The 23170-nt window shown below is 41.8% G+C and overlaps 1 long non-coding RNA gene across 1 annotated transcript in view; it reads left to right on the forward strand.

The window, feature by feature from the left end:
* Positions 1-23170, forward strand: part of LOC143437378 (uncharacterized) — a 379856-nt gene that overhangs the window by 116434 nt on the left and 240252 nt on the right. The window lies entirely within an intron of this gene.

Below are 23170 nucleotides of genomic sequence, written 5' to 3' on the forward strand. Positions count from 1 at the left end.
TAGATTCTGCACAGCAGCAAAATAACGTTGTTGTTGTTCTAACTTGCTACTGTGCTGCTGTGATTGAATCCTCTAAGCAAAAGCATCTCAGGTAATAGCTGGTTGTTGTACATGGTTCTGTCAGATCACAGTCTATCATTTTGGGAGCTTAGATTAGAAACTGAAAGCAAAAACCATGGACAATTAACTCACCCATTCTGGATATCTGACGGGGCTGAAAACTTATAGACTCATAGCCAATCCAGGCTATTTACCTTGAGAGAAAAGTTTTGAGTGGATGGTTTTCAGCTGACATTCATTTTAAAGCCAAGGAAAAATCCAGGTTCAGAACTAAGAGTTTTAGTTTGGATAGATGACAGAGGTTCTGGTTAGTCAAAAAAATGATGGACTGGGTATTAGGACTATCTTGTACCTCACTGGTACAAATTGGCATAATTATGCTCTAATTGTATTTTGAGAGAAAAGTTTTATTTTAACAGGAAGGGTGATATGTAGGAGGAGCTAATGTGGGAAGGAGTACTGAGAGGAAGAGATGGAGTAAGGAGTGAAGATGAAGGAGAGGAGAAGCTAGGTGATGAGAGAGAGAAAGAGGGGGGAGACAGGGAGGCAGATGTTCACATGTCTCCACCAGTCAAAGATAGTTTTTATATATAGGTTGGGTATTGGGTTACGCTTCTGATTGAGCATTACCAAACTTATAAATCCTTTGATCAACATTTTAGAAAAAGTTTATAAAAGCAAAAAGGAAAAAAGGGCATGGGATAGGGGTTTTCTTGGGGGTGGGGTGGGGTGGGGAAAGGGGATGGCATCTGAAATGTAAATAAAATATATAATAAAAAAGCATGGACAAACACTGTCTCCTGGCTTGCTCTCTTGCTTGGTCACTGTCTCATGCTCAGCCTGCTCTCTCATCCAGCCCAGGACCACTTGCTTAGGGATATTGCCACCCTCAGTGGAAGAGCCTTCCTAATCAATCATCAACACTATCTCTCACAGACATAGCAACCAGCCATTCTGATGAGGGCACACCCTCGATTTAGGCTCCTTCAGGTGACTGTAGCTCTGAAATGCTGAGAACTAAAAACAACAATGACACAGACACAATAATAAATGAGGAAGTTGTTACAACACAAAACCAAAGATTTAACCATATCAATTACAGGAGCCCCTGCCACCACAAGAGGGAGTTGGAGCTGTGGCTGAGCAAGGACAAAATAGGGAGGACACCTGGATCTGAGCAGGGAAGGATACACTGGAATGGGGAGCTCAGAGACTGTGCAGCCCTGGGATGAGTCATCTTTAACCCTGGGTTCTCAGGCCAGTGCTACCAAAGATGTGGCTAAAACAGCTGGAAGGTGGACAGAAAAGAAGATTGTTCCACAGACCTGGAAATGGCCACCAACAAAGGACAGGATCTTGACCCAAGGAAGATAAGCTAAATTTGTGACAATCAATGAAGAACAATGTCCCATCTTATGACAGTTCCAAGTTCAAAACTACAGAGTCACATATGAACTGGGCAGAGGGTAGTTCAGGAGGTGAAAAATGAGGTCTTTGTCTTTCTACCCTGTAAAATAAGGTAGGCAGAGCCTGATTTTACCCTGGATGCTTTCTCGAAGAGCTCTCTGTCATGGACTAGTCAATGGGTCTAGGTCCTGTTGTTAAGAAGGATTTAACCCAAGGTGTGGGGCTAGTAACTAAATCGACTAGGGTGGAATCTGTCTCATTTCCTCAGTGAGAGAATGACAAACTTCCACACACAAAATAGACAACCAAAAGGGGGTGGTAAAGGCTACCCAGCAGATTCCTCCACTCAGACAGAGGTGAAAATGAAGACAGGATGACAGCTGTGAGCCCTGTAGCAGGGCTCCAAGTCTTCTCTAACTTTCCCGGAAATTAAGACCAGAGAAACACCATCTACTATACCAGGCTCTGGAACATCTTTGAAGCACTTTGGGGCTGCGACTCTCCAACGTATCCACTGTAGCAGGGTTCCAGGTTCAATTTAGTCATCTCCCTCCACAATACTCAAGAAAAACCTGAAAACCAAGGCACACACACAAATCTGGCAGACAAGCCAATAACAGAAACAATTGTTCACCTTAACAAACGGACTTTTAATCCTTTAGTTGGGAGTCCTGAGGGTCTTGGGTTTCCAGTCAATGCACTAAGATGTTATGTCCAAGTCAGAGAGACCCCAACAACAAACAAGGAGCCTATTGCAACACAAACACATGGAGGTCTTTATTATGAGCTCTGTAATAAGGATTCTCACCAGTCAGCCTCACATGAGCTCGAATCTGAGAGACCAAGTCTAGGGGTGCTGGGTATTTATTGCAGTTACAGCAAGATTGGGACATTAACATGCAGGCTAGCAACTTAATATTTTAAAAGCTGCATGACTGACATAATCTGCAGGAACCAACCAAGGGGGTAAAATCATCTGACAACCATGATGGGTAGGCTAACTTTTTCTCTGTAAGGTGTATTAGTTATCTATATGTAGCTTAACTCTGCAGTTGTACCTTGACTGGCTGTTGACAAGGGGGGGTTGTCATAGCATGTTTGCTCAAGTGGACTTTGTGCAATCTCAGAAACAGAATTGATTTGGCTTTACAAACTCATCTTTGTGCCTGAGGTCCTGATTATTGAAAGATGCTCCTGTTCAACCACAAGCCATGCACGGCAGTAGAAAAGGTACTTCATCCAAAGACCTACATCCCTATCTGTTACTGCACTATCTGAAACTGTTTTCCTGAGCAGGTACCCCACAGCTCTGGAATCTCAAAATATTAGGGTTCCAAAGGTAACTTCAACATTATAGCTTCTTGTTCTAGTATTTGGGATCCACACATGATCATCTGTGATCCTCAAAAGAGATTGGGTCACTTCTCCAGCTCTTCCATCTATAACACTCTAGGTTCTGCTTGACTCCACTCAACTGCTGCTGCTGTTCTCTCTGCTCATCCCATGGGACTGACATTTTCAATATGCTGGGTTCTTCCCCTGCGACTAGGATTCACTGCATTTCTGTCATGCACTCCCTTCACAGGGCCAAGCCTTAGCTGCTCTGCATGGCAGGTTCATTCATGCCTCTGAAACCAATACCACCTGGGTGATTCTCACACATGATCAACTCCAGGTGCACAACAAGGGACAACCTTGGCTATCTCTGGAACACAGCTTCTTTGTCCTCTCAGAAAACACTCACCACAAGATTTCACCTCAGTGATGCTGGTTTCTTCTTCATCACCACTAATTTTTTAACTACAGCCAACCAGCATCAATTGTCTCAATCATTTGTTCTATTCTTTCCAATAAAAGCAGAGTCACATGGACCACAAAGAAAGCAGAACTAAAACTACAGGTCAGCTGGGTCGTTCCAGGAACTGGCTGACCACAAAGTAGATGGTTGAGCAAGATTCCATTTTTGAGAAAAATATGTACAGGATGTTTCCCACATGACTGACTGAATAATGGGTTGGGACTTTCTACTATTTTTATGATGTTCTTCCTTGGTTTGCCATTCGCCCCCCTGGTTTGTGGTTTTTTTTCCTTTGAATACCCTTCTCGCCCTGGCCATGATATCAACACCCCTCATTATGAGTCTTGACCTCAGCCTGGCTGATTCCTGAAATAATGCCTCTTTGGGTTTGCCAGCCTCGGTTTCCCAAGACTAGAGTGAGGGTCTCCCCTTCTGGGGGTCTTTCAATAATGCCCAACACGATACAGTTCCCCTTTATACAAGTCTGGGGGCATGTCCATAGGTCTGCCAGCCAGTAACTGGAGGCACCTAGAGTCATGCCGCTGCCTCAGATTCACAGGTGCCTCTACATGCTCATGGGAAGCCCGGACCCTCTGCTTCCACCCGCCTGACACTGTACCTGGAAGCTCTAGTCATCTCCCCGTTCTTTGGCAGCAGCGACTGGATCTCATCGTGCAGTTTGTGATGTCAGAAGGAGCCCGCTGATGCCACCAGGACCGCAGTGCTCCTCCTGGATCACCACAGCAGCGGCAGCAGAGGTCTCCAGGCTGGTGGTGAAGGCAATTGGCTCTGAGGGGATCTCCAAACACCTGGCCTGTGCGCCGGCCCCAAGTCTTCATGGGAAATGTAGTCTCCAACCTGATGCCATCTTGCTTTTTTCTCACGACATTATGGGATATGTAGTTTGAAGGCTGGCCGCCATCTTGGATTGACTTTGCTACGCATAAGCAGTTAGTTCTCTGACAGTCATCTTGGCACTAGTTCTCATGGGAATTGTAGTCTCAGACCAGCCACCATCTCTGTGTAGCCCTGGCTGTCCTGGAACACACTGTGTAGACCAGGCAGGCCTTGAACTTAGAAATCTCCCTGCCTCTGCCTCCCAAGTGCTTGGATTAAAGGCATGCACCATCAATTATTAAACATTATTGGCTGTTGATTAGAATTGATTACTGATTATTGGTTAGCATTGACTGCTGAAATGTAGGTTACCCTAAAACTAATTATGAGCCCAGGCTGACCTCAAGCTCACTGACCTCAAGCTCTCCTGCCTCTTCTTCCCAAGCATTGTAGCATTGGAATTCACGCACCACCACACCTGGCACCAAAGAGCAACTGTTGTTGTTGTTATTATTATTAATATTATTATTATTATTATTATTATTATTATTATTATTGGTTTTTTGAGACAGGGTTTCTCTGTGTAGCCCTGGCTGTCCTGAAACTCACTCTGTAAACAAAGCTGGCCTCGAACTCAAAAATTGGCCTGCCTCTGCGGTCCAAGTGCTGGGATTAAAGGCGTGTGCTACCACCACCAGGCCGAAATAAGTACTTACTAATACCAGTTTTAAAACACAAATAAACAAACAATTCACCTTTGTTTAGTAAAAAAAAAAAAAAAGTAGAGCAAGTACAAAAAACAAAAACACCACCCTATTCTAATTTCTTCATATATGTAGTTTGTCAAAAGAATCTATAGCCCAGATTAAAGGTGGATCTGAATATCTCAAAAGAACAAGATTAATAAAGGGTTTCTCACTTCAAAAGTTGTAATTAAGAAATATGCCCCACAGCAAGCAGGGTTTGAGTTAGGGTTAGGGGATTAGACAGTCATGGATAGGATTAGGATAAGTGTTCTTAGAATTAGGTTTAGGAGGTTAGGAAATTCAGAGGTGAGTGTTAGGATAGGGTTAGGCTCAGGGTTAAGGTTAAGGTGGCCACCATTATTCTTGATGGTCCCACTTAGTCAATATTATCCCTATTACACAAAGAAGAAATATCAGGCCTACAAGGTATTCATTTTATATATTAATGGTTTATTTTATTCTTATTCTGATAGATTCTCTCTTACTTGTAGAAAGGCTTCTCAAAAGAACCTAAAAGTTTTTCCAGCCATTTGCCTCCAAAAACCAGCATACTAACAAAGGAAGCAAAGACTTTGATATTCACAGAACCCCACAGATAATCAAAGGATAAGTTGCCAAGAGCCACACAGCCTGCTGCCAGCAAAGAACATTTATGCTACCCTATGCTGGGTCTCACTGTCAGCTATTGCTGCAGTTAATTTTCCTCTGAGATAAAATGCCCTTCAGTACTCTTTTGCTCCAGACATGTCTGGTTTACTTTCTGCCCAACCTACAAATATGCTTACTAAAGATTTCTATGTGAAGTTTTCACTGAACAATGAATATTCTGAAACAGGAATCCCAGACAAGCAACATACACAAGTTCATGGCTTATTAAAATTTGACTTTTTATTAACTACATATAAAATATACACATGAGATATGGTTTGTTATTTACATCATGTACTTAATAGCAAATGAATTACAAGTAAATTAAACTTGTTAACTTGATCCTAGTTCATTTTGTTCCTAATGAAAATAAACTTAAAATTTGATATGAAAGGACAAAAGTATATTTAATTCTTATATCTACACAGGTAGAATAAATATAAACTGATAATATGGGTCTGAATCTTTCCTTGTAATAGTTAACATGAGGATGTATAATTAAATTTTATTGTCTAATTTTAAAAATATGATACATGTAAACATAGAGTTCTGTGTACAGTGATATCGCTTTGAACCCTATCCTATTTCTAGTACACAACGTGGTCTCTATCCCTTAAGATTCTAAGTTACTTTGAAAGAGTTTACTACTCCTAGACCAGAAGTTATTAAGATTGGACATTGTCCTCACTCATATAAGCATATTATATCTGTGTTTTTAATCATGATTTATACATATTTTAAATTTTATGCAGGCATAAACATGTTAATAATTAATAAGTTAAAAGATATTTATACCCAGTAAAACGCCTTTAAAAACAAATAAATATACTCAGATTGGAAGATCCAGCACAGGGCTTATCTTATCTTCTAAATTAAACCACAGCCATTTTCATACCTTCAGCTTTGTTGAATTAAAATAATCACAGCAGGGCTTTTTAAATGTTACTAAACCTCTATCAAAAAAATGACCTGGCTGGCTAGTATTTGTACAAGTTAGAATGAGAATAACTATTTAGGTAATGTAAATTTGTCTCCAGATGTTCTGAGTAAAGTATTTTTAATGTGATGGATTGCAGGATGTCTACAGTCTCATAAGAAACACTTTGTCAATTTTATGTATGTAAAACCAATTATTTCACTGTTATGCTAAGTAGAAAAAACAAAAAAATTCTAATAAGGAAATAATTCTAAAGGGAAACAATTTTTCAAGGCAAGGGCTGGGGGGTGGGGCAAGAGAAGAAGGAACAATGACTTTGCCTTTGTCTTCAGTACATATACATGATTGCATGTTACAAAATCATCACAACTTCACACGAAAAAATCAAATCATCAATACAATCCTAACATACTTTGTTGTTGTTGTTGTTGTTGTTGTTGTTGGTGGTGGTGGTGGTTTGTTTATTTGTAAGTATATCCCGGAAATGTGCTTTCTTTGATCTGCACACCTCAGAGATGATCAAGTATCTCTAAGTAAAATGGGAAATCTAGCTCACACAGGTATGGTTTTCCCCATTGTTTTTTTTTTTTTTTTGTTCCATGTAACTAGGAGGATCCTCAGACACAACCCTGTAACAAGAAAATGAATAACAGAAGCTTAATGAACACCCTAGTTCTGTTCCTGCTGGTCCTGTTTCTGTTTTACATAGGTTCAAGTCTCAGGGCAAGCCTGACAGTCATCCATAACTCTAATTTCAGCAGATCTGACCCCTTTAACTGGCTTTTGAATGCATCAGACATGCACAGGGTTCACAGACAAAAAGGCAGATGGGCAGGCAGGCAGGTAACAATTCTACCCTCAACCCACTGCTATGTCTTTCCCAACACTCACACACACACACACACACACACACACACACACACACACAGAGGGAGAGAGAGAAACATACACACACACACACACACACAGAGAGAGAGAGAGAGAGAGAGAGAGAGAGAGAGAGAGAGAGAGAGAGAGAGAATAATAAAATCAGGACAATTAGATCATTGTATTATCCATTTTTTAAATAAAATACATAACAAAAGATCAATATAATCAGTCATGCTGGAACTCTGTATACCAGGCAGACTTACGGTGAAAATACATAAAAAAGGATATCAACATAAATATCATTCATTGTCCTGGAACTCCATGAATCTTTCTAGGTAGACCTGGTTTCAGATATCCCTGGTTCCAGACTAAGCCAGTTTATTCAGTGACTTCACAGACAACCAGAAATACATGGAGAGAAATTTCACCACCATCTCAGTCTATGTAACCGACCTTTAACAACAGTCCACAAACACATGATAGTAAAATAAAATCCTAGAGCACATTTATGGTTCTAGTTTCATGTCCTAAGGAAGACACACAATCAGAGCTGAAACACAATCAGTCAGAAAGTCCTTAGTAAAACCCAACTGGCCTTCCTTACCAAAGTTCTACAGACAATAGGACTAAACAAATCATGTCTCTGTATATTAAATCCAAAATATTTTGTTGTTGTTTCTCTTCCTCCTGACTCCTGGGATTAAAGGCCTGTGCCACTATTGATTGATCACTATTGGTCATTGACTAGTATTGACTATTGATAATTGATTAATATTGATTACTCACAGTGTCAGACACCCACCCTCGTCCCATAGAAACCACGCCCATGGAACAACCACGGTAATTGATACTAATCAATTATCAATAAACATGCTAATCAATAATACTAGTCAATGACCAGTAATCCATGCTGGTCAATAACGAAAAATGATCAATTACGATGATAATCAATGATTGATAATCAGCAGTCAATGTCAATCAGTAATCAATACCAATTGATATTTCATTGTTGTTTCATTTCTGGAAAGAGCTCCTCTTTATTTAGCCTCGGCTTTCCTGTAACTTGGTCTGTAGATTAGGCTAGCCTCAAATGTACAGTGATCCACCTCTCTCTGCCACCACCACTGCCTGGTCAAAGCTAGAATCATTAATAAAAATGATTGGAATCTCAGCCAGTCATAGAGGTGTACAGCTTTAATCCCAGCATTTGAAAGGCAGAGGTAGGCTCTTACAGGTTCGAGGCCAACCTAGTCTACAAAGTGTGTCCAAGACAGCCAGGAAGTCTGCCCTGCCTGCCTCTGCCACCTCCACAGCCAGAGACAGAGAAAGACAGAGAGAGTCTTACAGGCAATATTTGCCTGAATTGAGAAAAACTTGAAGCAATTCATCAGGAAACAGGAAGACTGCTGTGCACTGAACTTTTGCTTTTTTCCAAGCATCATTCAAGGGTAAAATTGTTAATTATTTTTCAAAACACTCGATTCTAATAAGAGGACAAATGGACATTAGAAACAATTTCTCCCCTCAGAGGACCAAAGGAAGTTCAAAACAATTTCAACAGCCTTCTGTGCATGTCTCAGTAGTCTGTGTAGTAGACTCTGGAAAGATTGGAGGAAACTATACCACTGGATCCTACAGAAACAAGGAGAGTCGGGGACCTGGATTGTTTACTACACTGTTTGTATCTTACTGAAGATATAAATACAGATACTAGGGAGTCTGACCCTGTCCTTGCTTGCTAAATGTAATGACAGTGGCCATGGATCAAGAGCACAAGAAATTCACAATCCTAATCCATACCAAATCAATTTCCTTTAATGATAATAACAAAAACAGAAACCAAAACAAAACTCTAGAACTTGGTAATCAGAGACAATCTCTTAATTTTAGTCCAACAAGCAGCTGAATATCATCTATAGCTCTAATTTTTGCAGATATGTTGCCTTTCTCTGATTTCTGAATGTATCATTCACTGGCAGGGATTGATATAGGTAGATATGCCAACAACAACAACAACAACAACAACCCCCAAAACCTCTTACCTCATAGATTGTCTGGGAATATATCTTTGGTGAAAGTATTCCATGGCCACTATGTGCTCCCTGCCTGGCATAGGCACAGATAGAACCAGATTCTGCTGAACACCTTCGACATGAGAAACTCCTGACATGCTTGAAGTATCTGTTGATAACTTTGAACAAAAAAGGACAACAGCTCTCATTGTGATTGTTTATACTCTCTCAAGACCAGAGTTTTGCAGCCAGCACTCAGAAGGCAGAGGCAGACTTGTCTCTGAATTCAAGGTGAGCCTGGTCTACAATGTCAGTTCAAGGACAACTACTTAAAAATCTGCAAAAGAAACAACGGAAAACAAACAAAAGGTCTGAACTCCAGGAATGAAATCTAAAGCAGGTGTTCTGCCACCGCTTCTGCAATTTCGCCTTTATGCATTTATGAGTAAATGTGGTTCTGAGCAGGATGGGCATTTGTCAAATATCAGTAAAAATTTAAAAAAAATAAACTTATAATGAATCCCAGCTGTGTGCTTACCAGTGACAGCTCCACTTCTTCCATTTGCCTCCCTCTGGTCTTTTAGAGAAATCTACAGAAATGGTATGTATGTACAGCCATAGTTATTTCTGGAGTCAGACAGGGTTACAGGGATGTTCCTTGGGGTAGTTAGTCAGTTAGTTTGGTTAGTTGGTTTGTTTCATTTCTTAAAAATAGATGATGTAACCATGGAAGAATTTTTGTTATGGCAGGTGGAGTAAGAGAGTCTACAGAAAGATTAAAGTATAGAGGAAGAAGCTGGAGAGAAATCACAGCAGTTCAAATCACTTCATGTTCTTCCAGAGGATCTGGATTTGACTCCCAGTACACCCACCGGGATAGACAAAGCTGTCTTTTGGACTCTGTCCACACCTGACAACCTCATGATCCACCTACCCAATCAACAGGAAAGACACTCAGAGACCTAGGAAACTGTTGCTGCAAAAATGTCAGAATCACACAGCCAAACAGAATTATATGCAACCAGATGCCTCAGATATGTTTTCATTTACATAGAAAGAATTGACTCCTGGGAAATAATAAGCAAAGTTGCTCACCATAACTATAAAATAACTTCTCAAGGCTGGGCTGCCCAGGCCAACTGGACAATCAAGTAGGACCCTTAGACCCTGTGGAGAGGACTGAGATTTGAGAGAAAATAAAATAGCATGGCAAGTCAAGAGGTCTGATCAAGCTGGGTGGTTGTGGTGGTGGTGCACGCCTTTAATCCCAGCACTTGGGAGGCAGAGGCAGGTGGATTTCTGAGTTCAAGTCCAGCCTGGTCTACAGAGTGAGTTCCAGCACAGCCAGGGCTACACAGAGAAACCCTGTCTCAAAAAACCAAAAAAAAAAAAAAAAAAAAAACCAACAACACACACACAAAAAAGGTGTCTGATCAAGCTGGCAAAATTTTTATTGTTCACGATGGTTATATATTCTGAAACTAGGATACAACAAAGGGTAGGAAAGGAAAGAGGACTTTGCAGGTGAATGAGGCTGCAGCTGTAGGGTCTAACTGTGTTATTCTCACAAAGCCTTTCCATTACCAGGAATTCTAACAACATCTGTCTAGCAGGATGTTGTCTAAATCTAGAGATTAGGAGGAAGGGTTACTAACATGGGTTGCTATGAGGCCTTGTTTGAAGTTCTGAGACCTGACAAGTGAATCATGGAAGGTAAGAAGAAAGAAGAATAGTAGATAGGAGAGCCAAGGGTGAGTGTTTGCCAAGAGTAAGGCCTTGCCATGGCTTCCCACAGCTCCCCCTTCCCTGTATAATAGAGTGCTGGAAGCATGGAGGGGAAGCATAGGCCTGATCCCCTTTGAGTTTCGGGCATTGCACTGAAGGGCTAAGCACTCTTTGGTTGGGGAGGCCGATCCCCAGACTCCTGGGTGCTTTTTCAAGTGGACAGGAAGAGTGACCTATGCCAACCCGTATGCAATCAGGCATGCTTCTCAGGATCCCGTCTTTGAGTGCAAAGAAAGAGGTATCCCTGCAGTACTTTATCTCGTACCCTCCAGCATCCCCCTTTACAGAGGAGAATCAGTGGTAGGACTTCCCACAAAGGCAGCTGCTCTAGGGAATTTTGGGAGGTTTGAACTTTGAAGCACTGCATTGGGGCTGGCGCTTGATAAGTTCTGGAGTGGGTTCATCATCAGAATTCAATTTTAGGTAATGGACCTAGAGGGGTCTGGTCACAAGGTTTTCTACCTGGATCTTTATGAGAGTAGTAAGGCAAGAGAAGGCCCGGGGGCCAAAAGAAATGAGCAAGAGAAGGCCAATGAGAGGTCCAAGTATAGAAGACAGCAAGGTAGAAAGCCAAGGCAAGGTAGAGAACCAGTTCTTACACCAGCTCTCGCTTTGTTTTTCTTTTTTTATTCTTTCTAAGCCCTCTTGAACACTGTGCATGCTATCTTTTACTGCCCCCGATTTATCTGCAAAGAAGCAGCACTCTTTCTTTAAAGTTGCACAGATGCCTTTCTGTTGAAGGAGCATGAGATCTAGGCCTCACTGTTCTGAAGGACAACTTTAGCTAAAGAGGAAAGTGACTCACTAAGGGCTTCAGTGCACTGCTGTTGCTCTCTAACATCTTGATCAAGGGTGTCACTAAGCTCAGAGTAGTAGTGGTTGGAGAGGACAAGGGAGGAAACTCCAGTCCCAACACCCACCGCCAGCCCCAAGATGATTGCATTGGTCACTGCAATGATGGGCTCTCGCTTTTGTCAGAGGAGAACTTCATCGTGTTGTGAGGGTGAGGTCCAGGAAAGCTGCTCCTCTTGGTTCCATAAGTGGAAAAGTCATCTGAGGAGTAATAGGCTAACTGCAGGAGAACCTGTACAAAAGATCTTTTGAAGCCTTAAAGGTGGTAAGGTGTATGCGTGGAGTGAGTCCAGAGGAGAAAGGCTACCACGTATCCTCAAGAGGGATAAGGTAAAAGTTTCCTGTAAAGTTAAAAGAGGTTTGAGTCTGATTATAATGAAAGCAACGGTAGGAGGCAGCTTGTTTCCAGAAGAGGTGACACAGGTACCAGATCCTGAGACCATATCCAAAAAAAAATCCTTTAAAGGAGGAATGTTGCCTGTTGTGGCTCGAGCTGACCCACACTTGGGGGCCAGAAATGTTGAGAAATGCACTACCCCATGTTTGGGGGCAAAACGTCTCGGACCGTTCTGTCAATGTTGGAACCTGCACTTCCTGACTGGAAGAATGCAGACCAGACAGAGTGTGATTCAATCCCGTTTATTTTTCAGTCTCTCTTCCTAGTCCAAGTCAGAAGTCTTGAGTTCCTAGTCTCTAGTTCATAGTCCCTAGTGCCTCCAAGTTCCAAGTTACTTCTTCCAAGTGCTAAGTGCCTAATGCCTAATAATTCTTCTTCCAAGTTCTCTAGTACACATGTCTTCTTCCTCAATGCCTAATTTCTACTCCAAGTTGTACTGTACTCTTCTGTCTGCCTCTTGCCTTTTATATGTCTCACTTCTAAACCAGGCCTCTAAGTCACGCCCTTAAGTCACACCCTTAGGTCTTATCTCTGAATCACACCTTAAGTAATGCCCTTAAATCTTGGCTCTAAATCACAGCTTTAAGTCTCATACACCCAAGGGAAGATCCTGGGTATCTAAAACAAGATGTTGCTGAGTGGTGATGGCACACGCCTTTAATCCCAGCACTTGGGAGGCAGAGGCAGGTGGATTTCTGAGTTTGAGGCCAGCGTGATCTACAGAGTAAGTTCCAGGACAGCCAGCGCTACACAGAGAAACCCTGTCTCAAAAAACCAATAAATAAATAAATTAATTAATTAAATAAAATAAAACAAGATGTTATCAGAGTGTGCTCAGGTGTTGTAGGCTGATGTAATTAAGTCTCTTATCAGGGTATATGGCTCAAGATGGCTGCATGGATGATAGCCGCCTTCTGTCGGCTCCCTACACACAGGTACAATAGATATAAAATGATAATATGGGTCTGAATCTTTCCTTGGAATAGGTAACATGTTTTAAAGAGTTTACTACTCCTAGACCAGAAAATGTTAATATTGGACATGGTCTTCACTCATACAAGACTAACAGACCTATGTTTTTAATTATGATATATACATATTTTAAATTTTATGCATGCATAAACAAGTTAATAATTTAAAAGATATTTATATCTAGTAAAATCTCTTTAAAAACAGATAAATATACAAAGATAGATCCAGCACAGTGCTTAAGCAGCACGGCAAAAAAGATATTTATTAGATGAGGACAGCCACCTGTGTTCAGGTGTGGGGAAGAAATCTCGAGGGCAGGGGGGGGAGGGAGTTCAGCGACAGAGTCTTAGGGCGGTCCGGCATCAGGGCTTCCAGCGCCGCCAGCGGAGGATCCCACATTCACGCAGCTGTCGGTGGGCGGGCCGGCGGCTGCATTGGCAAGGTTCCAGGGTTCCAAAAGCTGGGAATCAGGCGGAGAGACCATGGACACGTGGAGTCCGGTTTTCCAAAGCTTTTATTGTTCATGACATGGTGAATGGACGCAAGTGATATACATTTCCCCCGCCAAAAGCCAGGGAAGGCCAATCTTATAGGGAAGGGAGAAAGGGGAGGGAATAACTTAATTAGCTACGCCTCTGGCCTTTTGATAATTCATTAATATTTAAATCTCTGGAGGTGGAGACTTGTTAGTCACACCCTCTACCTGTCCTACGTGACTGAAGGTAACAGGTTAAATGGAGTTACCTCGTCCAAGGCCCAACATCCCACCCTCTTTTCTTTCATAAAAGGAGGGGCAACTCTGTTAATGAGAGATGTGGACCATGTGGAAGTAGTCTGGAATCCGGGAGCTCGGGGAGATAATATGCCGTCCCTGACAGGCAATGTCCTGTTGGGTCCCCTGGCTATCTCAAACCCAGCGCTCTATCAAGGGGGCCTAGGAACAGGGCTAAACATCCTACTGTCCCTAAAAGGGTCTCCAGGGTTTAAAGCCCGTTCAACCAGGCTATGTCCAAACCATGTCTTCACAGCCCAACATCTCACTGTTTTTAGTGAAAATTTTGGATGAGGTGGTCAAAATAAAACACTATGTAGGCCAGAGGGTGTAGCATAACTAAGTCAAGGGTAATGGGAATTGAGGGTAGGGTTTGGAAGGCAGGGAATCATTGAAATAATTAAATACAGATTGTACAGTTTGAGGGTAATGACATCTGATTAATCTAAATAGACATTATGTTTTCCTCACTAACATGTAGATGCTGGCGAGGATGTGAAGAAAGAGGAACACTCCTGCATTGTTGGTGGGGTTGCAAGCTGGTACAACCACTTTGGAAGTCAGTCTGGCGGTTCCTCAGAAAATTGGACATAGCACTACCTGAGGACCCAGCTATACCACTCTGGGTATATACCCAGAAAATGCTCCAACAAATAACAAAGACATATGCTCCACTATGTTCATAGCAGCCCTATTTATAATAGCCAGAAGCTGGAAAGAACCCAGATGCCCTTCAACAGAGGAATGGATACAAAAAATGTGGTACATTTACACAATGGAATATTACTCAGCTATTAAAAATAATGAATTCGAGAAATTCTTAGGTAAATGGATGGAACTAGAAAATATCATCCTGAGTGAGGTAACCCAATCACAAAAGAACACACATGGTATTTACTCATTGATAAGCGGAGATTAGCCCAAAAAATTTGAAACAACAAAGATTCAACTACCAGACGACATGAAGCTCATGAAGAAGAAAGAACAAGTGAGGATGCCTAGGTCTTTCTTAGGAGGAGTAACTAAATAACCAAGGGAGCAAATATGGAGACAAAGTGTGGGTCAGAATCTGAAGGGGGGGTTGTAGGGAGACCATTGCGTCTGGGTATTCATTCCATAGGCAGTCACCAAAAATAGATGCTGATAGGGATGTCAGGATGGGAAAGCTGACAGCAGGCGGATAAGGCTGTCTCCTTAGAGGTCTCTCAGAGTCGGACATACCCAGAGACAGATACCCACAGCTATCCATTAATCTGATCAAAGTTCCCAAGGGAGGAGTTAGAGAGTAAATTGAAGGAACTGTGAACCGTAAGGGCTGGTGGCCCCGTGAGGAAAGCAACAATACCAACCAGCCAGAGCTCCCCAGGGTCTAAACCACCAGCCTAGGAGCACATAGGGAGAGACACATGACTCCAGCTGTATATGTAGGGGAGGATGGCCCTGTTGGGCATAGGTGGGAGACAAGATAATTAGTACCCTGAAGGCTGAACACTGAGGGGGGGGATCTGAGGGTGGGGAGGGAGGCTGGGGGTAGGTGGGTAAACACCTTCATAGAGGCAGGAGGAGGGGGGATGGGATAAGGGGTTCCTGGGTGGTGGGGGAAATATGGTAAGGGGATAAAATTTGAAATGTAAATATTATATCCAATAAAAGAGGGGAAAAATAGAAAAGCGGTTAGAACCAACATTCTTAATAAAATGTCAGCCCTCTTCTAAAAAAAAAAAACTATCTTGATACTAAAATTTGTTTTGAGAATTGTATATTGCAGAATGATCAGCCTTGGTGTATCTACTCAACAAGCAAGCTGGGCAGACCTGCTCAAACCTCTGAGGTCCGTGAACTCCTTCTGGAGGCAGCGAAGACACAGCATCAGAGGATTGTCAATTTGCTCTCCCCCCCCCACTCCTCTTCTAATATCTCAACTGCCCATAATCAGCTTGAAGAAGCTAATGATGAGTCAGCGCCCCTATTCCCTGGGCATGGGGACTAAGGTGGTAAATGTCGGGCTGTCTCTCTAGGGAAAAGTAGTGGTTTTGTCGGAATAGAGAGGATTAGCTAGGGTTTATTGCATAGCCATAACCTATTAGTAGAAATCTGTATAATTAATATCAAGATGAAGATATAAATTCTTAAATGGCACCAATTTACTTTATTTACAAATTTTAAGGTTTTCATTGGCATGAGCTTCTTAGTGATATAAGAGTGAGATGAATATTGTTACTCTCATAGGCATTGTACCAGTATAACACACTTAGGAATACAAAGCTTAGACCCAGTCCTTCTTCAACTTTTTTAACTGATTTGAGATGGTCAGCCTGTGAGTTAAGGGACTATAGCAAATTCATGACTTGGAGTTTATTATAAGGGTGTTCTCTATGTTTTATTTAGAAATAGCTGAGTGGAGTTAACAGGCAACAGTCCAGATTACCTTACATGGATAGCTGGTTTTCAAAACATCAGAAATCCTTAGAATTGACATGACAAACATTTCAGTATTAATGTTCATTTTCATTAGAGACCTGTCTGCTCCGGACAGCTTCCTATGTTAAATTCTAAGAAGAAATTGAGCATCCTTGGAGTTACTCCAGTTGTGGTGAGACAGCCACTAGGCAAGAATTGCCACTTTCCTTCTACAGACAAATTACTGTCCAGAAAAGGACACACTTGCAGAATAGTCGACTGATTATATCTGCCTAGACAGAGTAATCAGCCCTTAATAATTCTGCAGCACTAAGGTCTGTCAGATGATCCTGGGCCAGAAGGCAGAAGAACAGATGCTCCAATGTTTTGAAGTAGAGCGAGTGTCCAGGTGTTCAGAGGTCTCTATAAATTGGCTAAGTTTTAGAAGCTATGCTTTGTGCTTCCCACAATTATAGTCAACTCAGTCATTCTGGATTTCTGATGGGGTTGAAAACTTATAGCTATTTACTTTGAGAGAAAAGATCTGAGTGTATGGTCATCAGCTGACATTCATCCTAAAGCCAAGGAAAAAGCCAGGTTCAGAACTAAGTGTTTTAGTTAGGATAGATGACAGAGGTGCTGGTTAGTCAACAAAAGGATGGACTGGGTATTAGGACTATCTTGTACCTCACTGGTACAAATAGGCATAATTACGCTCTAATTGTATTTTGAGAGAAAAGTTTCCTTTTAACAGGAAGGGTGATGTGTAGGAGGAGCTAAGGTGGAAGGAGTACTGAGAGGAAGAAAAGGAGTAAGAAGAGGAGAAGAAGAAGGAGAGGAGAAGCTAGGTGATGAAAGAGAGATAGAGGGGGGAGACAGGGAAGCAGATGTTCATGTATCTCCACCAGTCAAAGATAGTTGATATATCTAGGTTGGGTAGTGCGTTACACCTCTGATTGAACAATACCAAACTTATAAAGCCTATGATTAACATTTCTTTAAAAAATGTATAAATGCAAAAAGGAAAAGGGGGCATGGGATAGGAGTTTTCTAAGGGGGGGGGAATGGGGAAACGGGATGGTATCTGAAGTGTAAATGAAAGATCTAATAAAAAAAATCATTAAAAAAATAAATAAAAATAGAAAGCTTGAAATGGAAAAAAAATCCTGGAAAAGCAAAGGTGTTTGAGGAAAGTTTAGTCTTGGAAGGTATCTTTGAGTCTGTTTTTGGATGGCTGAGGGAGAAAAACAATATTAATTTTGTATCTGGGATTGGCAGCAACAGTTTGCCTGTAAAAGAAATTAGTTGTTAATTAAGACTTAAGAAATGGTGATCAGCACGTTCAGTTAAACTGTGGAAGGAAATTAGATGGCTTTTAAACCTTAAAGAAATTATAAAGGTTGAAAAAAAATAATGTTGGACATATATCACGAATATTAGAGAGAAAAGGCAGCATTAAAATAGAAAAAATAACAAAGCACAAGCATTGTTGTTCTAGGTGTTCCTGTTAGGAAGAAAAGGAAAGGTTTAAAATTTTTGTTTGAAAACCAGGAACGTTTGTTGCAGGTCCTCCTGTTGGGGAGAAGCAGTAATGGCGGGTTTAGAAGCAGTGGGGGGAGGGGCCTAGCTCTGCCATGTGGCGTCTGGGTGCTCTGGCAGAGAGGTTCTGCATTTCTGCTTTTCTTTTTCTTAGCTGGTAAATTTTAAATGTAGATAAAAGTAAAGGCCAACTTTGAAGAAAAGTTTAAGGCAAGCAAGAAGTAAGGAGGAGGGCTAAGAGTCAGAAAGAGTGAGGAGTCTGTGTCTATGGGAAAGACACGTGGAAGCTAGATTGGATTATCCAGACAAAGTCAGGCAGAGAAATGGAAGCCCTGCTGATAAAGGGAGTCCTGCATTTTGAACTGAGTTCCACTGAGACTTGTGGCCTGAGACCTTCACACAGGTTTTCCAAAACCTTAATTCCTGAAATTATGGATCTTGGCTGTGAGAGAAACTGGATCAAATACTGAAATCTGATTCAAAACACATACAGCCTAGGACCCTGCCCAGCTCTCCAGGTGGCTGTCCCATAATTGGCTGTGTAAAAGTATCTTCTATAGGTCATTCTATTTTACTATCAGGTCAGCACTTTTATGGTAACAAGGAATATGGTATTAATGGTAAATAATGTCATTAGAATCCATGACAATTGGCCCACTGTCTCACTTCTCTGCTGTGAAATGAGTTCCTTGGTCAGAAGCAATACTGTGTGGAATGCCATTGTGGTGAATGAGGCACTCAGTGTGTCCATGGATCATGGATTTGGCAAAAGCAATATGTGCATGAAAGTCAAAATCATAAGCAGAATATGTATCTATTCCAGGAAGGAGAAAGCTTTGTCCTTTGCCCAAGAGAAATGATCCGATGTAGTCAACCTGCCACCAAGTCACTGGCTGGTCAGCCCAGGATATAGTTCCATATCTAGGGCTCAGTGTTGGTCTCTACTGCTGGTAGATCTGGAACTCACCAGCAGATGTGGCCATGTCAGGCTTGGTGAGAGGACGACTCTACTGTTGTATCCATGAATAAACCCCACTGTGTCCACCATGGCCACTATGTTCATGGTCACATTGGAAAATGACAGATACAGCTGAGGACACGGCTGACTTCCCACAGAATAGATCACCCTAACTACTTGGTTACTGAATGTTTGCTCAGCTGAATTTACATTTTAATCAGTATTTATATGGGACATAAGTATCTTTACATCCTTAGACCATTTTGAGAGGTCTATCCACATACTTCTTCCTTTTATATCTTTCTCAACAGTATTCTTTTTTTTTCATTTTTTGAGACAGGGTTTCTCTGAGTAGCCCTGGCTGTCCTGGAACTCACTCTGTAGACCAGGCTGACCTCAAACTCAGAAATCCACCTGCCTCTGCCTCCCAAGTGCTGGGATTAAAGGTGTGGGACCACTGCCTGGCTGTTTTTTTTATTTTTTCTCAACAATATTCTAATTGTTCTGTTTCCAAGTCTCTAACAGTTAAGCCATCCCACTGTTTATAGCTGATGATTCAATGAATAATCACACATTTCCAAACAAATGCATAAAGCTCTGAACTGTGGTGATTTCCTTTTACTGGTGTCTTTCAGGATTGTCCCAGAAACATGTTTTCATGCTGCAGTTGTTCACTTCTTGATGGGGCTTGCATAACAGGCAGAACCCTTAGTAAAGCATGGCCTAGTTATTTCTTCCTTAGTCACTTGATAATAGGGCCTGCACCAGGAAGTCCTAGGTGCATATATAATACCAGGGGCATTGTACAGGAATAGAAACTAAGCTTCTAGGCAAGTCAGGTACTTAGCATTATTTTCCAAATTGGCCTCTCCCTAGCAAATCCCAAGCCTATCTCCACTCTCAAGGCTAATACCAAACAAGACTAGAATTTTCAAGTTGCACCCTCAACAATAACAGGGTCTCCAGGTTATTCCCCCAACAAACCTGCACCTCGGGTTACAAGTCCATGCCTAACAAACACTAATGCAGAGGGGAGGTTAAGTTAACTTTATGATGTGACTCCCAGCACCAGCCAATTATGTTCAAGGTCACAGCAACTTTCCAATTAGATGCTTGCACACATCCTCCCTATTGTAAGAGACATTTAAAATGACAGCATTCAATCTTGTTTTTCTTAATCAGCCACCATGTTCATGACTAGCCTAGGCCTGCAGTCAGGAGCTACTGTATCTATGATGCTCAGCTCGAGCCATCTGCTCAGATAGTGAGATACACCAAACCTGCCACCCACAAGTCCCCAGCGTGGGAGATGGCTCTGCCAACCTCCCATGCAGTCTTCACAATGCTTGGCTGAACCCAGACCATCCCACAATCCACATGGGCTTGGTACAATTGAGCCTCTAATGCTTAGGTTATCCAAAGGCTTTATATGTTTGGTAATCATCAAAACAAGATGTCCATACAATCACCAATATAGATACCCAATACTCAATCTAGATATACCAACTACCTTTGACTGCTAGAGACACACCCACATCAACACCCATGTTCTCCTCTTTCTCATCCCTCCCCCAGCTCCTCTTTCTTCTCTTTCTCTCCTTACTCCTCTCACCTTAGCTCCTCCTACAGCTCCCCACTTGCTGCTTACAATAAAGCCTTTCCCCAATAAACATTTGGGGCTCCACCATCACCAAAACATTCTTGGCTGATGCTGGTGCATTGGGGATGGGGACAAGCTAGCTCAAATGGAATAAAGATCCTGCTGGGAGTTGCATCATATCAGCTCCTGTGTGTGTCTTTTTGGGGATCACTAACATTTCCCTGGAACGACATGTTCAATTTCTACTAAAATTTAATAGCAGGCCAAAATATTTCTTTTCAAGGGAAGATAGATGGATAGAGTTGATGGTAGAGCCTTGCTCCAATATTCAAAATTTATGATTCTCATTAAACACCTGCCAAAGGCTCCAAACAACATTCTTTGCAGCAATGAGCAGCAGAGATAGGATTGGGTGCTCAAAGCGATTTTAAATCACATACAGAGGCAAGCCTCAGCTACAGGCAACATTCCTATGAACAGAAATAAATAATAATCAGGAATTTAAAAAATTAAAAAATTCTTTTAAACAAAGGTTTATTTAGTTTATGTATAAGTACACTTGTGCTGTCTTCTGACACACCAGAAGAGGGCATTGGATCCCATCACAGATGGTTGTGAGCCACCATGTGGTTGCTGGGAATTGAACTCAGGACCTATGGAAGAGCAGTCAGTTCTCTCTTTTTTGAAATGTTTTTTAAACTAAATTTCAAATGTTATTCCCTTTCCCAGTCTCCCCCAATACTCATTATCGCATCCCTCCTTCCCCTGCTTCTATGAGGGTGTTCCCCCACCCACCCAATCACTCACCCACTCACTCCCGGAGATGGAATCTTGATGTAATTTTAATTTCTCCTGATGACTAAGCATAACACATTGCTCATGTGTTATGTATGGTACACACGTGGAAATCAGAAGACAACTTGTAAAAGTGAATTCTCCTCCCACCCTGTGGGACCCATGTGCTATAAGCTCAGGTCTTCAGACATGTTGGCAAATACTTTTATCCACTGAGACATCTCATCTTTTTCACATATTTATTGGCCATATGAATTTCATTTTTTAAAACTTGTATGTGTATGTGTATTTTTCCTGCATGTATGAATGTGTGCCATGTGTGTGCCTGGTACCAGTGTAGGTCAGAAGACAGCTTCATTCAGACCTCCCTGCCATGTTGGTGCTGGAAACTGATCCAGAGTTCTCCAAAAGAGTAGTAAGCAATAAGCACTCTTTACTGCTGAGCCAGCACCCCAGTACCCATATTTCGTCTTTTGAGATCTGTTTATTTTTTTTTTTCAATTCATTTGGTTATTCAATGACTGGGACATTTGGGTACTTTTGGAGTTCTTTAAAGATTAATCTTCTCAAAGATAATATAACTAACAAAAGCCCTTTTCTTCCAGACTCTTTCTTCACTCTGCAGATTATTGCCCTTGCTATACAAAGCCTTTTAATTGCTTTCTGTCCAGCTTGCCAATTTCCCTCCTTCCTCCTCCAGCATTATTGGAATGATTTTAAATTACATTTTTCTATTTCTAGGATTTCTGTTGCTTTTTACAGTTGACTTTTAAAAATTTATCACCACAGCCAGGCAGTGGTGACACATGCCGTTAATCCTATCACCTAGGAGGCAAAGGCAAGTGGATGTCTGTGGGATCCAGGACAACCTGGACTACAGATAGGGTTCCAGGGCAGCTGAGGATAAACAAAATCTGTATCAAGAAAAAGAAAGGAAGGAAGGAAGGAAGGAAGGAAGAAAGAAAGAAAGAACAAACTTATCTCCACAAATAACACATAGTTGTCAAAGTGATATAGTATACAAAAAAAATGATTTCTGTGAAAATACATTTCTCTGCAATTCCTGGCTAGCTCCAAACTGTGCTGACCTTGAGCATCAGTGTTTGTGTTTTAGATTTAATCTTTGAAAAGAATGTGCTGTGTGTACATCTTTGTTACTGCTGTCTGTATGTCCAGCATCAGCACTGGGATGAAGCTGCTCCTGTTAGGCATTTATCCCTACTTCCCTGGCACAGCCAGCATCGTTTGTCTTCTCAGCTTTATGTTATAGGAGAGCCTGGTGCAGATGTCACAGTTGCTATTTAACAGCTACCACAAGATCATCATTATGCTAAAAATTGAAGTTATACATTGTTGGGCCTTGGATGAGGTAACTCCATTTAACCTGTTACCTTCAGTCATGTAGGACACAGGTAGAGGGCATGATTAACAAGTCTCTACCTCCAGAGATTTAAATATTAATTAATTATCAAAAGGCCAGGGGCATAGCTAATTAAGTTATTCCTTCCCCTTTTTCCTTCCCTGTAAAATGAGACTCCCCTGGCCTTTGGTGGGGGAATCACGTGCCACCTACATCCATTTACCATGCCATGAACAATTAAGCTTTGGAAAACCGGACTCCACGTGTCGCATGGTCTCTCCACCAGACTCCCAGCTTTTGGAACCCTGGAACTTGGCCGATGCAGCTGCTGGCCCGCCCACCGACAGCTGCGTGAATGTGGGACCTTCTGGACAGGGTGGGAAGCCCACTGCCAAGACCCCGTTGCTGGACTCCCTCCCCCCACC

The sequence above is a fragment of the Arvicanthis niloticus genome, chromosome Y (assembly GCF_011762505.2).
Source record: "Arvicanthis niloticus isolate mArvNil1 chromosome Y, mArvNil1.pat.X, whole genome shotgun sequence".
Classification (NCBI taxonomy): Eukaryota; Metazoa; Chordata; class Mammalia; order Rodentia; family Muridae; genus Arvicanthis; species Arvicanthis niloticus.